General features: G+C 41.4%; 1 protein-coding gene and 1 long non-coding RNA gene across 2 annotated transcripts in view; both read right to left on the reverse strand.

Moving 5' to 3' along the window:
* BET1 (Bet1 golgi vesicular membrane trafficking protein) overlaps window positions 1–15,525 on the reverse strand; it is a 143,319-nt gene that overhangs the window by 52,885 nt on the left and 74,909 nt on the right. The window lies entirely within an intron of this gene.
* LOC138569979 (uncharacterized) overlaps window positions 1–15,525 on the reverse strand; it is a 103,679-nt gene that overhangs the window by 13,543 nt on the left and 74,611 nt on the right. Inside the window, exon 2 of the long non-coding RNA XR_011303361.1 lies at window positions 14,546–14,720. This is a non-coding gene — a long non-coding RNA (uncharacterized lncRNA). The remainder of the gene's footprint in view (window positions 1–14,545; window positions 14,721–15,525) is intronic.

A 15,525-nucleotide genomic window follows, 5' to 3' on the forward strand; every position in this document is an offset into this window, starting at 1 on the left:
ATTATAAATGTGGAGCAAGAATTACATTTAATGAAACAAATGGAATCAGACGACCATTTAAGATCCGAAGCAAACGTGAAGATCATACTGGAGCTCACTAAGACTAGCACGACCGATAAACGACTATTTGCAGAAGTAGCGCAAGAAGCCATTGTACTATTGAAACAACAGAAGCCGCACTCCTCCTCTCCACTGCCGGCTACCAAAGAGAACAAAGGCTCCCAGGATGATAGTGTGGAGATGATCTCAGCTGTTAATCCAACTAACTTGGACATTCGAACTGCTGCTCTGGACACGGAAATAGCCTCACAAAGAAACCTAAAAGGTATAAGGATTGAAGAGGGATGTGGGAAAAACGTGCCGATGAAATGCAAACAAAAATCAAAACGGCCAAATGAAGCTACTTCTCAGAAAGCTAAAATCACAAGTCACAGTGGCGAGGAACAGGTGAGCGTGAAAATTGTACCAACAGAATGCGCTCTTCGATCTGTTGAAAGCAATGAGAAAACGAACGCACCTCAGTCGGTTGGAGACCATCATGAGCGAGCCGACTGCCCTATGCATAGGCAATCGGCAGGTGCTGGCGCCTCCGCCGATGAATCTGCTACACAAGATGACCTTAGTATAGAGCCCAAGACTCAAGGTCCTTCGAACACAATAAATAAGAGTGAAGAGCTTGATGCAGAAGCCGTTTTGGTGAACAAGTCAGTAGGTGCCATAAAAGAAACATTCTCTATATTCATGCCAAAAATATTGGATTCTGAATTAAATAGAAAAGCTGGAGAGTCCATAATGAAAAAGAAAAAAAAAAGAAAAAGAAAAAAAAAGAAAAAAAAAGAAAAAAAATCGAAAAACATGAGAAAAAGAAAAACTCAACAAGATCAAGTGTGCGTTCATTTTTAAGGAATATAAAAGGCTTTTGTATCTCATCAACTACCAAGCAAGCCTCTGGCGACCCAGTTAATGCCACCTCTGGCAATTCAAAGAACTCTCTATTAGCTGATCAACTGAGCAGTAAGGAAATAACAGGCTCCACCAACTGGGACTTTTACCTCCACAGAGGACCCATTAGACGTTCCATTAATTGCAAACCCAGAGCTCATCAGTGGATCTTTTAGAGTTCTCAACGTATGATGATGGCGAGGGCGACCAAGAGGACTGGATCGAAATGCGTGATGCCGCCATGATTGAAGACTGTGCTGCCTCAGATGGCGTCATACATATTGACCATAATCCAACATTAAGTAAAGAGAAATCGTCCTCTTCTAACAACAGCCACCCTAAGCAGTCTACCTCACAAGCATCCCCAACTATGAAATGTTACTGTTCAACAGTGGAGAAATCAGCAAACTTGACAAGATGTTACCATGAACGTCGTAAAACAAGATGGAAAAATTTAAACTCAAGTTGGAGACAAAGCCACTGAATGTATCACGTTGGAGGCTAAAAGAGCTTTAACTATAGCCTCCAAAAAGCGAGAACAGTATGACACGACGTGTACATCACGCAATCTGGATTTATGGAAATATGAGCAAGAATCCTCAGTCGTGGAGGCTAAAATGGCATTAATGGATGTCGGATTAATCAACACACCATCGAACACCGAAATTAAATCTGGAACTGGGCCCTTGAAATGTAATCCCTTTGCCCAACGGCTGTTGAAAGATCAATCACCACTCGGCAATCAGTGTCTGCGAAAATGCAGACCAATGCGAGAGCAAATGCTGCTGTTGGAAATGAATCTGGTAAACAAATCGAAGCAACAAGAAAATGGGGAAATATTTGCTGCGATTAGAGCGAATAGTGAAGGAAAAAGATGGTCACCTTCTAAAGAGGAAAAATGTGATGAGATTATTACACCATATTCCACAATTAAGAACTGTAGCTTCCGAGGACATCCAAATCGTGGAATTTGAAGATGAGAAAAATAATAACTGCGTGATATTACACATTGCGTCCAAAATAATTTGCGATTCATTATTAAACACGGGTGCCATTTTGAACTCCTTGGGGTTCGACATAAATGAGACGCGGAACCAAAAGGAGACGGAACAACCCATGGACAATCAACTGTCCCCTGATCCAAAAGCTGCCATCAATAATAGATCTGTACACCGAGTAGAAGACAGCAGCCCAAAGAGTATATCGGTCTCTCAGAAGATTCAAATTAATGACGAAACTCAGATGATGGCTTATGATCCGATTACAATAACGATGGGGACTTCCGATTCCAAAACAGAGAGGAAAGTCAACTTACAAAATGAGGATTGTGATTGGACATGGGTAGCTAAAACCATCAACATGCCGAAAAACAGCTAATGCTCAAAGTTCAATGAGCCTGGCAATACATGCATAGCCTCATGGAACACACAAGGGCATATGCATCTCTTTGAAGAAATACCAGACGAATTGAAAGATATAGATCTACTGTGTCTACAAGAGACATGGTTAATGCAACCCCGTGTTGCGGATGGTTAGGAGATTGCCTTTAATAGCGCAATCAAAGGTAATAAAGGTCGCCCCATGTCAGGAATGGCTATTATTGCTAAAATCAAAAGTGGTGTACGTATTTTGTCTGCAACTTACGTGCCAGAGTATTTACAAGTGTGCAGAGTCAAACTCCCTGCGAATTCGATGAACAAAGAAAATGTACTAGTACTGGTAAATATATACTGGCAACATGCAGCAATACAACTTGAGCGATTTTTAGAAAACCATCTCTGAACTCATTTGCGACATTAAAAAGGAATGAAAAAGAAGCACATATCTTAATATGCGGTGATATTAACATAAATTATGTGCTCAACAAAAAACAAACAGTCCCTGTCGAAAGACACATTAAAGGTGCACATGCAGCAAAGTGCTGGATGTTGTAAATGAAAGCGTGGAATCTACAGATGCCGAACGGACAAACTACAGGAGACATTCCTGCCCAGCCAACTTGGCGAAGGAACGCTTCAAGATCGACAATTGACTACATGTTTGCAGATGAAACCCTGAGAAGTGAAGTCACTTGTCTAAAAAATACTGAAATGGAGTCCAGTGATCACTACATAGTAAAGCTGTACCTGAAGTCTTATAAAAGTGGATGTCAAATTATCTTGGAAAAAAGCCTTCTCGAAGTGGGACCGGGCCGTAATCGATTAAGACTAAATGCGAACAAAGTATCATCACTGTGCAAATTATTAGAGGAAAAACCAGAGAAGGAACAAATTGAATACACAATCTTACTAGAATCCTACCGAGAGAAAAGATCTGTCAAAGCCAAAGCGGACTTCAAAAAGTCCCATGTATGGGATCCAGAGCTTAATCTAAAGAAAAAAAATCTGAACAAAACATTAAGAATGCTTAAAAACAAAGGGGTTTCGAGTAATCAAAGCGAGGCAAAGCAACTGAAACAAACATATAAGAACTGGTTAATTAGTCATAAGCATATAATGCTGCAAAGAGACGCGCTTGCCAACAGGAATACCAGCGACTTCTGGGCTTATCTGAACAACATCTCAACGCCCCAAGGTGCCATTATAAAATCCATGATCCCTGAAGAAACATGGATAAGGCACTATGCGGGGACATGCCATAATAATTCCATAAAGGTTGACACATCACCAGCCCTAGACCACGAATGGCCAATCAAAATAAAGAAAGAAGATATATACAGGAACATCATCAAATTAAGTACATCAAGAGCTTCTGGGCCAGATGGCTTAACCAATCAACAACTAAAACAACATCCAGATTTATGGGCTGAATTTTGCTATGTATTTAAAATCAATTCTACAGACGCGAAAGATACCCATATCTTGGCAGAGTGCTATTGTAGTGCCGATTTTCAAAAAAGAAGATAGGACAGACCCAAAGAATTATCGGCCCATCACCCTGCTTGATGTGGTTGGGAAAATCTGTGCATCCCAGCGCCAAATCCAACTAATCAAATGGATTAATGATTCCAAAAGATATGATCCTCGTCAAACAGGATTCGTGAAGGGTGTTGGTTGTGGGCTGAATTTGACCATCCTGAATTATTTGAAGATGGAAACAATTCACCAAAACAGAAAGATATATGTGGCATTTATTGATCTGTCCAGTGCTTTTGATACTATTGACCGCAAGATGCTCTGGAACAAGTTGAAGAAATGGAATTGCCCGGAAAAGCTACTTCAACCTATAAAAGAACTGCATACTGATACAGAAGTTAAGGTAAGGCTCGACTCCGGTGGTACTTTGAGCCAACCAATAAGAACAAATCAAGGCGTGAAACAAGGCTGCCCATTGACAGCAACGTTGTTTGGCCTATTTTTGTCTGTCATCGGAGATAGTCTTGAAGCTGTAAAATCATTCCCACCAAAAATCAATGGGCTGACCATAAACTGGCTGTTATACGCAGATGATACTGCATTATTAGATTTAACCCCAATTGGGCTATCACGAAAGCTAGCTGCGTTAGAGGGATATGTGGAAAAAAATAAATTGAAAATCAATTCTGTAAAATCCGAAATAATAATCCTACAAGATCTTACCAGAAATAATAAACAAAACTTAAAATATGCGCCCAAATGGAGATTGTGTAATGATAACCTGAGATGCGTGAAAAAGGCAAAGTACCTAGGTGTATGGATTAACAGTAACATAAATGATGCACCCTGGACAGAGAATGCTAAACAAAAATGCAGACAACCAGCATGCCAAGGTGTAATCATAAATAAAAAGTTCGGGAAATTCTCCTTGTTACCAGTGTTCGCCCACTACAACCAAAAAGTCATACCAACCTTGATCTGCGGTGCGGAAAGTGCCCTAGGAGTGTCTGCATCCCTGTGGCCGGAATTGGAAAACCAATACTGGAGGCGAGTCCTGTACATACAAAAAGGAATCTCGAGTGCGTGTGTGAGATATGAATTAAATCTCATATCCATGCAGGCCCGAGTGGTATGGAACATGCTATCGATTTACCGGAAAATAATAAAAGTTAACTGTACTCCTCAGTTTAAGATCTTACAAGAAGCGCTTAAGGGTAACTCGGAAACCCTATTGTGCAAATGGGCAACCGGCTGTAAAAATCAGTTAACGCAACTCGGTACAGACCAAGCCACACTGAAAAACAATCCAACCCATGTTAAGAAAAAGTTATGGGAACAGGATTAGTGCTAGACAGTGGATGATCGAAACCGTCATAAACTTATAGAGGATGCACCCATTGAAGTTAAAGATCGGAAGAAATTGCTGCAATATCTGATCAAGATTCCTAATGCAAGACATTGTGCGATTTATATGAAATTTCGATTAAACTTATTCAATACAAGAGTAAGTTAAGCGATAAGAGCGCAGAAAATGAACGCGATACTTAGTTGTCGCTTCTGTAACAAACAGCATGAGACTCTTAAACATCTCACACTGTATTGCGAAAGCCTGAAAGATCTGGAGATCCTTGCATTTAGGAAACTTGGTTCGACAACACGCCACTTTATGTGGAGAAGATCTATGGCGAAAAATGTTCAGCTCAGGGGAAAAAGATGTCTTTGGGCTAACAAACTTTTGACAAAATTTGGAAATATTGCTTAAAGTCGGATGGACCTGATGAACCATAGGTGGACCAAGATATCGGTGTGTCAGAGAAGTTGTGACGAGAACAAACAAAGAGGATTCTTGAAAAATCCTTGCATGAAAGAAAGAAATCCTATTAACTGAACTTTGACTAGGAAAATGGGACCTACAAGGTTGTGAAGCGGTTGTCACTTGCACCAAAGTAGTGATCATAGTGCAGTGTCACCTGGCAGCCACTTGTTACTAGGGGACTTTTCTGACACACTGTGGGATGGGGTATGGAATTCTTTTCAAAAATTTGGTACAAACTAAAAGAAATAAAAAATACAAATAATAAAATAAAAAGTTAACCAATGTTTGTCAACTACGCCCGACCTATATGCTCACACAGAAGGTTCGAGCTCGACACGCAGTGAACCCGTGGATGTAACCTCAAACCTGGCGACCCCGCAGTTTGCAGTAAAGACATTACTTAAACTATGTAGTAGGACAAATGAGGTACAGAAAGAACAGGGTAATATAATAGAGCCAATTGAGAAGCTGCTCGTGAAAAACCACTAGTCTCTGAAATACCAACTGCAAAAGCTTTATTTGAAGGCTTCCTGCCAAGATCTATTCCCCATGAGCAAGGAAACCTCCCAACAGAGGTCCACTACTCTGAGCAATGGCGATTCCAATTAAAAAAAGATTTCTGAACTATATCAAACACGAAAGCAGCACAGAATGGCTTAGCAAAAAAGGATACGCAGGCACATTTAAAAAAATTAAAATAAAATACAGTGTCACAGTTGGACCCGTTAAATTCCACAGGTATCTTGGAGCTGTGTTAATTCCCTAAGAAAAAGCGGCAACGGGAAAATCGTTAAACAAAACTTCCTACAAAATCGATGGGGACTCTAACAAGTTGGCTTTTCAAAGACAGGCACCCTTTGGTGACAAATAATAACGCAGGTGTAGATCACTCACTCGTTGAGATCGTGAATGAAGATAATTCAATGTCCCAGGGCGAACGGTCTGTAAAGGAAATGGTTTTTATAGGCCCATCCTCAAAGGGTCTGAGCACAAGGAATGCAGTAGTTCTGGATGACAAGCGTTTTACAATTGCAACCAATTCATCAAATTAGATCTCCTTAACCTCATTCAGCAAGGCCCTTCGCCAAGAGTCCCGCCTTTGGGAGACCGAGTTTGTAGAACCACGTGAACAAGGCAGCGAGTGCAGTGTATCTCATATACATTGCCACGTGGCTGAAACAGCGGCCCTTATTCGCTCGCATGCAAATAACCTTAAGAAATTGGGCTATGATCTAGATGTCAATTATAGTATTCAGCTTGCCCCTCTATGCAAGGTAGCCTCAATGAAGTATACTACCAAAATGCCCACTACTGTTTTCCCTTCTTTTGAAGGAAATTACAATATATGTGGCTGGGAATGTGTATTGAGCTTTCTATCGCTCAGACCTAAATTGAAAGATTGAACACAGAGACAGTTTATGAGCAAGACTGGCTCCTTTGAACAGTTACTTAAGAACAACCATATTGGATCCCCTCTTTCGGATGGTCAGAGGGGGTCCTGGTAAAGTTGAGCCTGCTGATGGAGGGGTCAGAGCCAGGAATTAGGTGTGAAAGGACTGCTGGGAAACACATATGGAGAATGAAAAAAAGGAACACCCCCACCTCAAGCCATACCAGACTGTCCTTGGCTGGAGAAGAGAGCCAGTGCTGCCCTTGCATGTAGAAAATTAGAGGCAAGTTTTGTAAAATAATGTACGGCATGCTAGCTAAGTCAAAGGAGACATTCACATGAAGGGTAACAATGAAGCCGGCAACTGCCCATTAAGAGGCCTGTACACAGAGCTTGTCAGCCAACTTAAGTGTTAGGCACGATTGTATGCCTAACAATGTATGCCTGGGTTCACTACAATAACCCTGACCTCCTGGCAATAGGGACCCAACCTTTGGTACAAGTCTGAACTACACAGGTTGGTAGTGTGACTGAGCAGCCAGGCTTCTCGCAAGAGGGGTCAATGTCAGCAGTAATGTTGTGACACAGAGTCGCACAGTACAGTTATTCAAATAAACACTTACACTCAAGGTTTCTTGATAAAACAATTATTTATTCATGTCAGTCAGTAATATAAGCCTTCTTCAGAAGGGAGCAAAACATGCAACACTTAAAATATATTTCAAAGCACACTGTTTCTCTAAATCAGATGATATCCATTGGGGGTGGCACACAGGCACTTACTACATCCTCAGGTGACTTAAATAGCTAGGACACAGTGGACATTTATTTATTACTGGTACATTTAGAGCAAAGATCCCCACCGTGTAGCTCGGGAGCAACATGTTGTTCACAGCACCCTACATTGTTGCTCACCAGTTGCTCTGGGCCATGACAGAGTCCTGGACTGTGCAAGCATGTTGGCCAATGAGCCTGCTGTGGTTCCAGTTGGCTTATTTTTGTAGATGCAAGATTTGAGTTTGTTTCCACCATGCAAATTATTTTTCAGTAAATGTCCTTACTTATTAAAGCAGTGTCATTGTTAAAACCCTGTCATCGTCAGATACTTTGCACAGCTGACAAATGTATTAATGAGCAAACAATTTGAACCACATTTGTGTCCTGGAGGAAATGGTCCTATTCTGTTGCTTTACATAGCTAGCATGAGCATAATGAAGAAATAGTGGCACGCATTCCCAACTGTTCTTTTTTAACAATTTGCAAGCAATGCTTTTTGTACATGTCAGATTTGTGTTTGATGCCACCATGCATTACATCAGAAATATTACTTTTAGTGTCACCTATATTTATTACACAGTATCCTAGTTGAAAAATTGTCATTTTCAATTAACATGCCAATCTATTAATCCAAATGGCTAGTTAACACCACCACACCCCTCTATGAAGTGGCTGTCAAATGCTCAAAGTTTTTACCAATGTATGCCACTACTTTTTGTGTAAAATCCTTATGGGCAGAGACAAGAGGACCCAAATCCTTTAGAAAATGATCATGTTTATTTCGAACCTCCTTTTCACCAAAGTAAATGCACTATTTGCCATTACATGCAAAACAAATATTCTTAGGTGTAACCTCCAAAGCACAAGTGAAGTGATCTTTAAAGGATACACGTAATGACCAGTATTACACGTAATGACCAGTATTAATAGGTATTTAATAAATTTGATTTCTTCATGAAGTTAGCAACATTTAAAACGCATGAAACTTATTTAATGAAATTCCTATAGAACAATCCCAAAATAAAAAAAAGCAGTTTTAACATTCAGCCAAGCTACATATCAAAACTTGATCAGTGACAAATTTGCAGAAAATGAACCGAATCTTCGACTGCCATTTTGCAAGCACACCGTTTCCTCCTGCACTCCATTTATTGAGGGGTGGGTACATTTAAATGTACCAATTGCATCAGCAGCCTGCATTCTGAGTATCTTACTTTACAGATTTCTCCTTGCCGTCTTATATATGCAGGCAAGTCTGCATCTAAAGCTAAAGAGGGTAGCTTTTGCATATTTTGGACATCTGCCTCTCTCCCCATCGGACAAGTTCTTGCTTTAAGAAATATTGTGCGTCAACTTAATGTGCCAAATGTTGTTCTATCCCACCGCTCAATCCAAATGAACAGTGCCTTACAACCCCCCCTCTAATCCCCAGCACCAGAGTATTTTTCCATTTTTCTTTACCAGGGGAGGCCTTGTTTATGTGATTTTAATAAATAAGTAGACTGTCTTAACTGGCCTGACACCTTTAAACTAACACCTCCGAATCGGCTCATAAAGGTGCGACCTTGAGGTCGACCTGGTATTTGGCACAGGAATTTATTTTGCAACTCCTCCTGGACATTACAATTTGAAACACCCCAGATTTTGCTTCCTTAAAATATTATGGAGCAGAATTGTGCCTTATATACCTCCAGGCACATGCCCAATCTGTATGCCCCAAACTTGAAATAAAAACGTAAATATCCCTTTAATCCTTAATGATGCCCTTTCAGCTGCCTCCTTAAAATTAATGACCCAAGCAAAGCTCTTTGAGAAGAGTAGGCTCAAATAAAAATGAGAATACCTCTTCATCGCTGCATTAATTTAAAAACCAGCTACAAGGCTTCACCCTTTTCCAGAATACCATCATTTTTGTTTTTATTATATTTAATTTCAAACCATAGTTCCCAAAATAGTAATTTGTGCATAGCAGGCCCTGTAGGAGACCTGCCAAGTCCAAAATAGCAGTGTCATCAGCATAAAGAAGCATGCTATAAAATGTCCCCTTCAGAGAGGGTGGGTTAACTTTAGGGAAGTACTAGAGTCAAAGTCTTTAGGAATAAACTGGGACCAACTGACACCCCTGCTTTTCACCTTTATTGGTGCGGGAAAAACAATGTATAATCCCCCTATGTTGCATATTGGACAGACGCAGAGATGTCTGCGTATCCCATTTGCATAAGATTTAATAAACCACTATGCACCCCCAACAAAATGTAAATTACGAAACAATATGATTCTATCAAATCAAACGCTTTATCCAAATCTGAAAACACCCCACAAATAATCTTCCTCCCTTAACCTTACCATATTTCTCCATGATGGGGCTCAGAGTGAAGCAGCAGTGGTCCACGTACTTAAGCCCTCCCCTGAAGCCCAATTCGAAGGGCTTCAAGATGTTGTTAACAAAGGGGGGTCTGGGAATCTCTCTACCAGCACAAACACAGCCCAATGACTTGTTCTTGGGTGAATAACCCCTGGGAGAGACTCTACCAAGTCTTTGTGCTGGTAGAGAGATTCCCAGACCCCCCTTTGTTTTGAATAAATTAACTTTGGGTTTCACCCCAAGTTAACAGGGCGATCCAGACGTGGACCCCTTGCTCACTGTTCTTAGAGAGGCAACAGTTTCACCTCACTGATGATGCCCAACAAGGCTGAAACACGTGTATGGGGTTACTGATGGTACTCTTGTTCAGAGGAGAATTGCCTAGCATTTCGGCGCTGGACTGCCCCTGGGCAGGACAAAGGCCGATATGCAGGGAAATTTCTTCTCTGTGAAAGGGACAGTGAGCTAAAGACTTGGTAGAGTCTCTCCCAGGGGTTATTCACCCAAGAACAAGTCATTGGGCTGTGTTCGTGCTGGTAGAGAGATTCCCAGACCCCCCTTTGTTTTCAAGATGTTGTTACTTTGAGCCAACATCTCCAGTCTGAGCAACAAACATTTGGAGAATATTTTACTGGCAATTTTCAGTAAGGAAATTGGCTTATAATCATGGGTTGTGGGGGGGGCGACTAGTGGTCCAAGAACAACTTGCCCAAGGAGATGGCATAATGCCTGCCTTGACAATTGCATTAAATATAAATCAAATGTGATGTCCTTCGAAAAAAGCTTCCATTATTTGTCAATACATTAATTTTTGTCTTTCTTTTGAAACTATAAATCTGACCAGCCGTTACACACCCCTCAGTAAATCAAGGTTCAATTTTCTTTGAGATTCTACATTCTGCATCGAACCATGGGGCATTTCTTTCTATAACTTGGACCTCCTGAACTGGGAGACACTGTTTGCCAATATTTCTGTCCCGGATAGTTTTAACCAAAGACTGAAACTAACACTTTCATTTGTGGCCTCTGATCGGTTTAACAGTTTTGAGAGAATAGCTTCATTTCCTGTAAATTAGTAATACTTTCCAATGCCTTCTTGTTGAGCGTAAACATCACCAACCAGCTCCTCTGGCTGTCAGACATCTTTGTGGTACCTACACCCCTCACCATTGGAAAATTAACTCAAGAGGATAGGGATCACGCTTTCAATCAGAAATGCAAACTTTCACAAAATTCCTGAAGAAAAAACAGTCCATAATACAGCAATCAACGACTGAGGAACAGTAATACTGGTCTTGTAGGAATGCACCATTTGCCACTAAATATTCCAGAAATTCCTTGGGCAGAATCCCAAAGTGCACCTGAAAATCAGTGCTCCATTTGTGACCAATTGTACTGTCGAATGCAAGGAAACATTTGCACTAAATTGCTTTAAAATATTTTGCTCGAGAACCTGAAGCCCCTGGTAATATTTAGTCCTACTATATTTTAGAATAACTTTACTGGTCGCATCTGTCTAAAAATGTCCTACTGGCCACTCAATGGTCTCAACATTTGCTCTAAACAACCACTTAATTTCAAAATAAGTTAAAGGCCTTGTACATTTATTTTACTAAAATTGAACGTGCTCTAGATAACTGCAGTACTGCAAATTAAAATGTTCTATTAGCAGGCCTTAGTTTGTTACATTTCTAATTTGTGTTGCAATCATTTGTCCGCCAACTGAGCACCAATATGTTCTGTTGAAGAAATGATGTTGCTCACCATTTAATTTGATAAACAAATGTTGCTCATTGCGCTCAAAAGGTTGGGGACCTCTAATTTAGAGCAATACTGAGTTTGGTGTAAAACATACAATAGAGGAATAAAACAAAGCTTAACAAATAAATCACAAACAAGTAAGTTATTTTAAAACCTTCCAATGCAGAGTGAATTAACCCTTTCCTGGGGGAAAGGCCAAAGCACAAAGTCAGAGGTAAAGAAGAGTCTCTCAGGATGCCAGGACAGCCACTGCACAATGTCTAGGGGAGCTGAAGATCTTCTTTGCAAGCAAGTAAAAAGTCTTGCACAATGTTTTTAGAAATGTTTGTAGAAAAATAGAACACTTGAAGGGCCACACACTGGGAGTCTTGTGAGGGGCTAAGCTTTAGCAACTCTGCAAGGTAACCAAGACAGGTCTCAACTGAGAGCAAGCAAGGCTACACAACAAGAGGTAAGTTCTTAGACTTTACTGTATCTCTGGTTCGAAGAAATGGTTCCAGTCGGCTTCTGTTCCTGTACAGCTATGCAGATCCTGTTGTTCCTGAGCCTCAGTCGTGAGGACAAAAGGGAGGACATCTGAGGAATCCTGCTCTGCAATAGGACGGTCAGCGGCAGCAATGGGCAACCTTCAATTCAGCGGTCCTTCTGTGTTTCAGCTCCTCGCGTCTGACAGAAAATAGTAACACTGCGGTTCTCGAATACCACTCTGGACTTTCCTTGCTTCTGGGGTCCAGCACTCTATTGAGGTGGCTCAGGCTTGGTCAGTCCTGCATCAGGGAAGTAGGGAGGATCTTCCGAGCGCTCAGGTCCGACTTAAAAGCAACGCACACAATCGGGTGTTCCTCTCCCTGGCACTTCGGTTCCAGAAGCAGCAGCAGTGGAAATACAGCCAGCTTCGAGAGCATGTCCAGATGGGCTTACATTGGAGTTGATTGGTCCCACCAACTCAAAAGGGAGAAGTCGGCCTTGCAGGGCTTCTCTAGTCGAGGCGAATTCGGACCTTCAGCACAGCGTAGCAGGGCTTCACCAGGCAAACCAACAGTCCAGGAGTTGCAGCAGGCATCTCTTCCAAGTTCTTCTTTGGATTTCATCGTCCAGTGGTCGACTCTCCCATCCAAGCCAAAAAGCCTTGCCTTTTATGAAGGTTTCTCCCATTCATTCCAGCCTAGCTGTCAATCACACAGCAAGGTAGCTGTTCTTGCCGGACATCCAGCCGGCCAGTCACCTTTGGGTGCATTCCTGTAACCAAGGGGATTAAGTACAGGGAGTCGGCACCTGGTTTGGCGCGCAGAGTAAATCTCAAGAAGGACCTTTCGAACAAGAAATGGCAAAAACAAAGAAGACCGGGGGCCATTATGACAAAATGGGCACCAATGGGAGCTTTACTGCAGCTGCGAACGCAGCCTGCGGTAAAAACGCACAATGGTAGTAAAAAGTAAACCACTGCCACCAGCCATTAATTGTAGAAAGGGTAACATAAAAATGTTACATGAGAAACTAGTCAAAGCAGATACTAAGTAACCCCTCCAGCAACCTATTGTAAGATAGTGTGGGCTGGGTCTAGAAAGTTACAAATGTAAGTAAAGTCAATTTCACATCACTGCTCTTGGAAACAGTAGTTTATCCAAGAGAAGGTATTTAAACCTTTGGGGTAAATCTAAGATGCTTTCCTTTGCCACTGCACTGAAGGTGCTGTGTGTCATACTGTAAAGATGATGCCTATGGAGTTTGTCAGACTCCAAAGTTAAAAGAAACACATGGTCCAAATCACAATAAAATACATGAGATTGTGAGAAAAAGGGCTCACTCTCGCCAGGTTAGAAATTAAAAGTCCTAAAGTCCAGCAAAAAGAGCTGGGGGTCTGTAAGGTAGAAGGAAATTAGAACATTTCTGAGAATTCCCCCCAACATTAAGCTTAAGCTTTGAGGACTTCCTGCACTGCCTAGATATATTTAAAGTGAAAGGAGAGCACAAGCTCTTTGCTCGGACGGTAAGAAATGGCCAGATTCTATAGACTGGAAAGCAGGGAGGAAGTACGGCACTCTTAAATGAGTGTTGCTTTTGATCTGTGCCTCTACTGAGAGGAAGACCTGGGACCGGACGTCCTGAAATATTTTGAGGGCTGCTAGGAGCTTAATGGGCATGATAATGGTCGTTTGGGAGGTTGAATTCCTCTTGGCCCGAGGTTGGGTTTTCTGGGAGATAATCCACACAGTCTAGACTTTTATCCCATTCTTAACCTGAAGTCACAAAATGTTTATGGGTCAAATCACTTGACCGTGAGTGAGGACCATTGCAAATCAAATGATACGGTAAGCTGCGTAGCCAATTCCATGACGTTTGCTCATAACAACCTCCAAAAAAGTGAAACCAGAGATAATATTGGTGAATCACGCTTTGCCTCAGTAATGGCATTTTTTCCAAAAAGTAAATGTTTTAGATAACTGAAGGCCTTGAGGACGACTTAGGTCGAAACACGTGTCGGCTCACTTTTGAGGATAAATCACTAACGGATGAAGGTTTGTCAAGACTTTTTAGTTATCTAAAATTTTGACTTTTTGGAAAAGAGACTGATTACTGAGGGAAAGCGCAATTTGCCAATACCAATATCTCCCATTCTTAACCTGGGATGTAGTTACCTTGTCCTGTTGACAGGGCATCAGTGGAGTCTTCCTTTGCAGGTTAACATTGGATGATTTGTCCTTTACTTGAATTAAGTGCCGCAAACCTGCATTATGTAATTCATTGGGGTGTACGAAGTGCTAAAAGCTGCTGTCCCCCTACACCACAGTCATTGTACCCAGCAACAGGACACTGTAAATACAAAACAACAAGGCATAATAGGGCATTACAGAGCATAATGGATCAGAAAATGCATCTAGAAGTATTGCAAAATTGCTGTCATGTCCAAAAATTAAAGAGGGCCTGTTAAGTAAATGTACATGTAGATCAAATGAAAAATGAGGGCAACCCCCTTTAAAAAGCAAAAAGTGGCCTTCAATAACAATCTTAATTTGTAAGGAAGAATAAAAACCAAACATAATGAAGGAAAGAAGTGGAAGAGTGCATGTAGATAGAAAATGCACCTTATTTTTCCCCCTTTTTTTATACTTGTATCCAAATATATGTCTGCAGGCCAGTGATTTGTTCGAGTTTCATGCTGAGCAAACCTTCAAGATCCTTTGGGGTTCATAAATATCTGGACCAGCATTTGCCCTTCTACTCGGTTTGCCGCTGCACCATGCTAGGTAAAGCACATTGTTGCATCGGCACGAACCAACAAAGTACCACTGCCTCGCATTGCTCGAGTCACCATTCGATGCACCAGCTCCTTCATCAGCGCTCAGCAATGGGAGCGGTGGACATTTTAATAACCAATGTACAGGGCAGAAGTCAGTTTAATACAGAAGACCCTGTGGAATGCACAATTCTAGTAGTGCGACGTTAGTGAGGTAGGGGGTAAGTTGCAGGAGGTTGTGAGATCAGGGCTCAAAGAATGTCATTGGTATTCATTGTAGAATTCTTCTTTAATGTGAGAGACCATTGGCATGTTCAGAGTCTTGTAGGATTGGAGATGGACAACCAGACTGGCCTCTCCTTGGTTTGTTACCAGCAGCAT

This window comes from Ambystoma mexicanum, chromosome 2q (assembly GCF_040938575.1).
Source record: "Ambystoma mexicanum isolate Mex_15411 chromosome 2q, UKY_AmexF1_1, whole genome shotgun sequence".
NCBI classification, from domain to species: Eukaryota; Metazoa; Chordata; class Amphibia; order Caudata; family Ambystomatidae; genus Ambystoma; species Ambystoma mexicanum.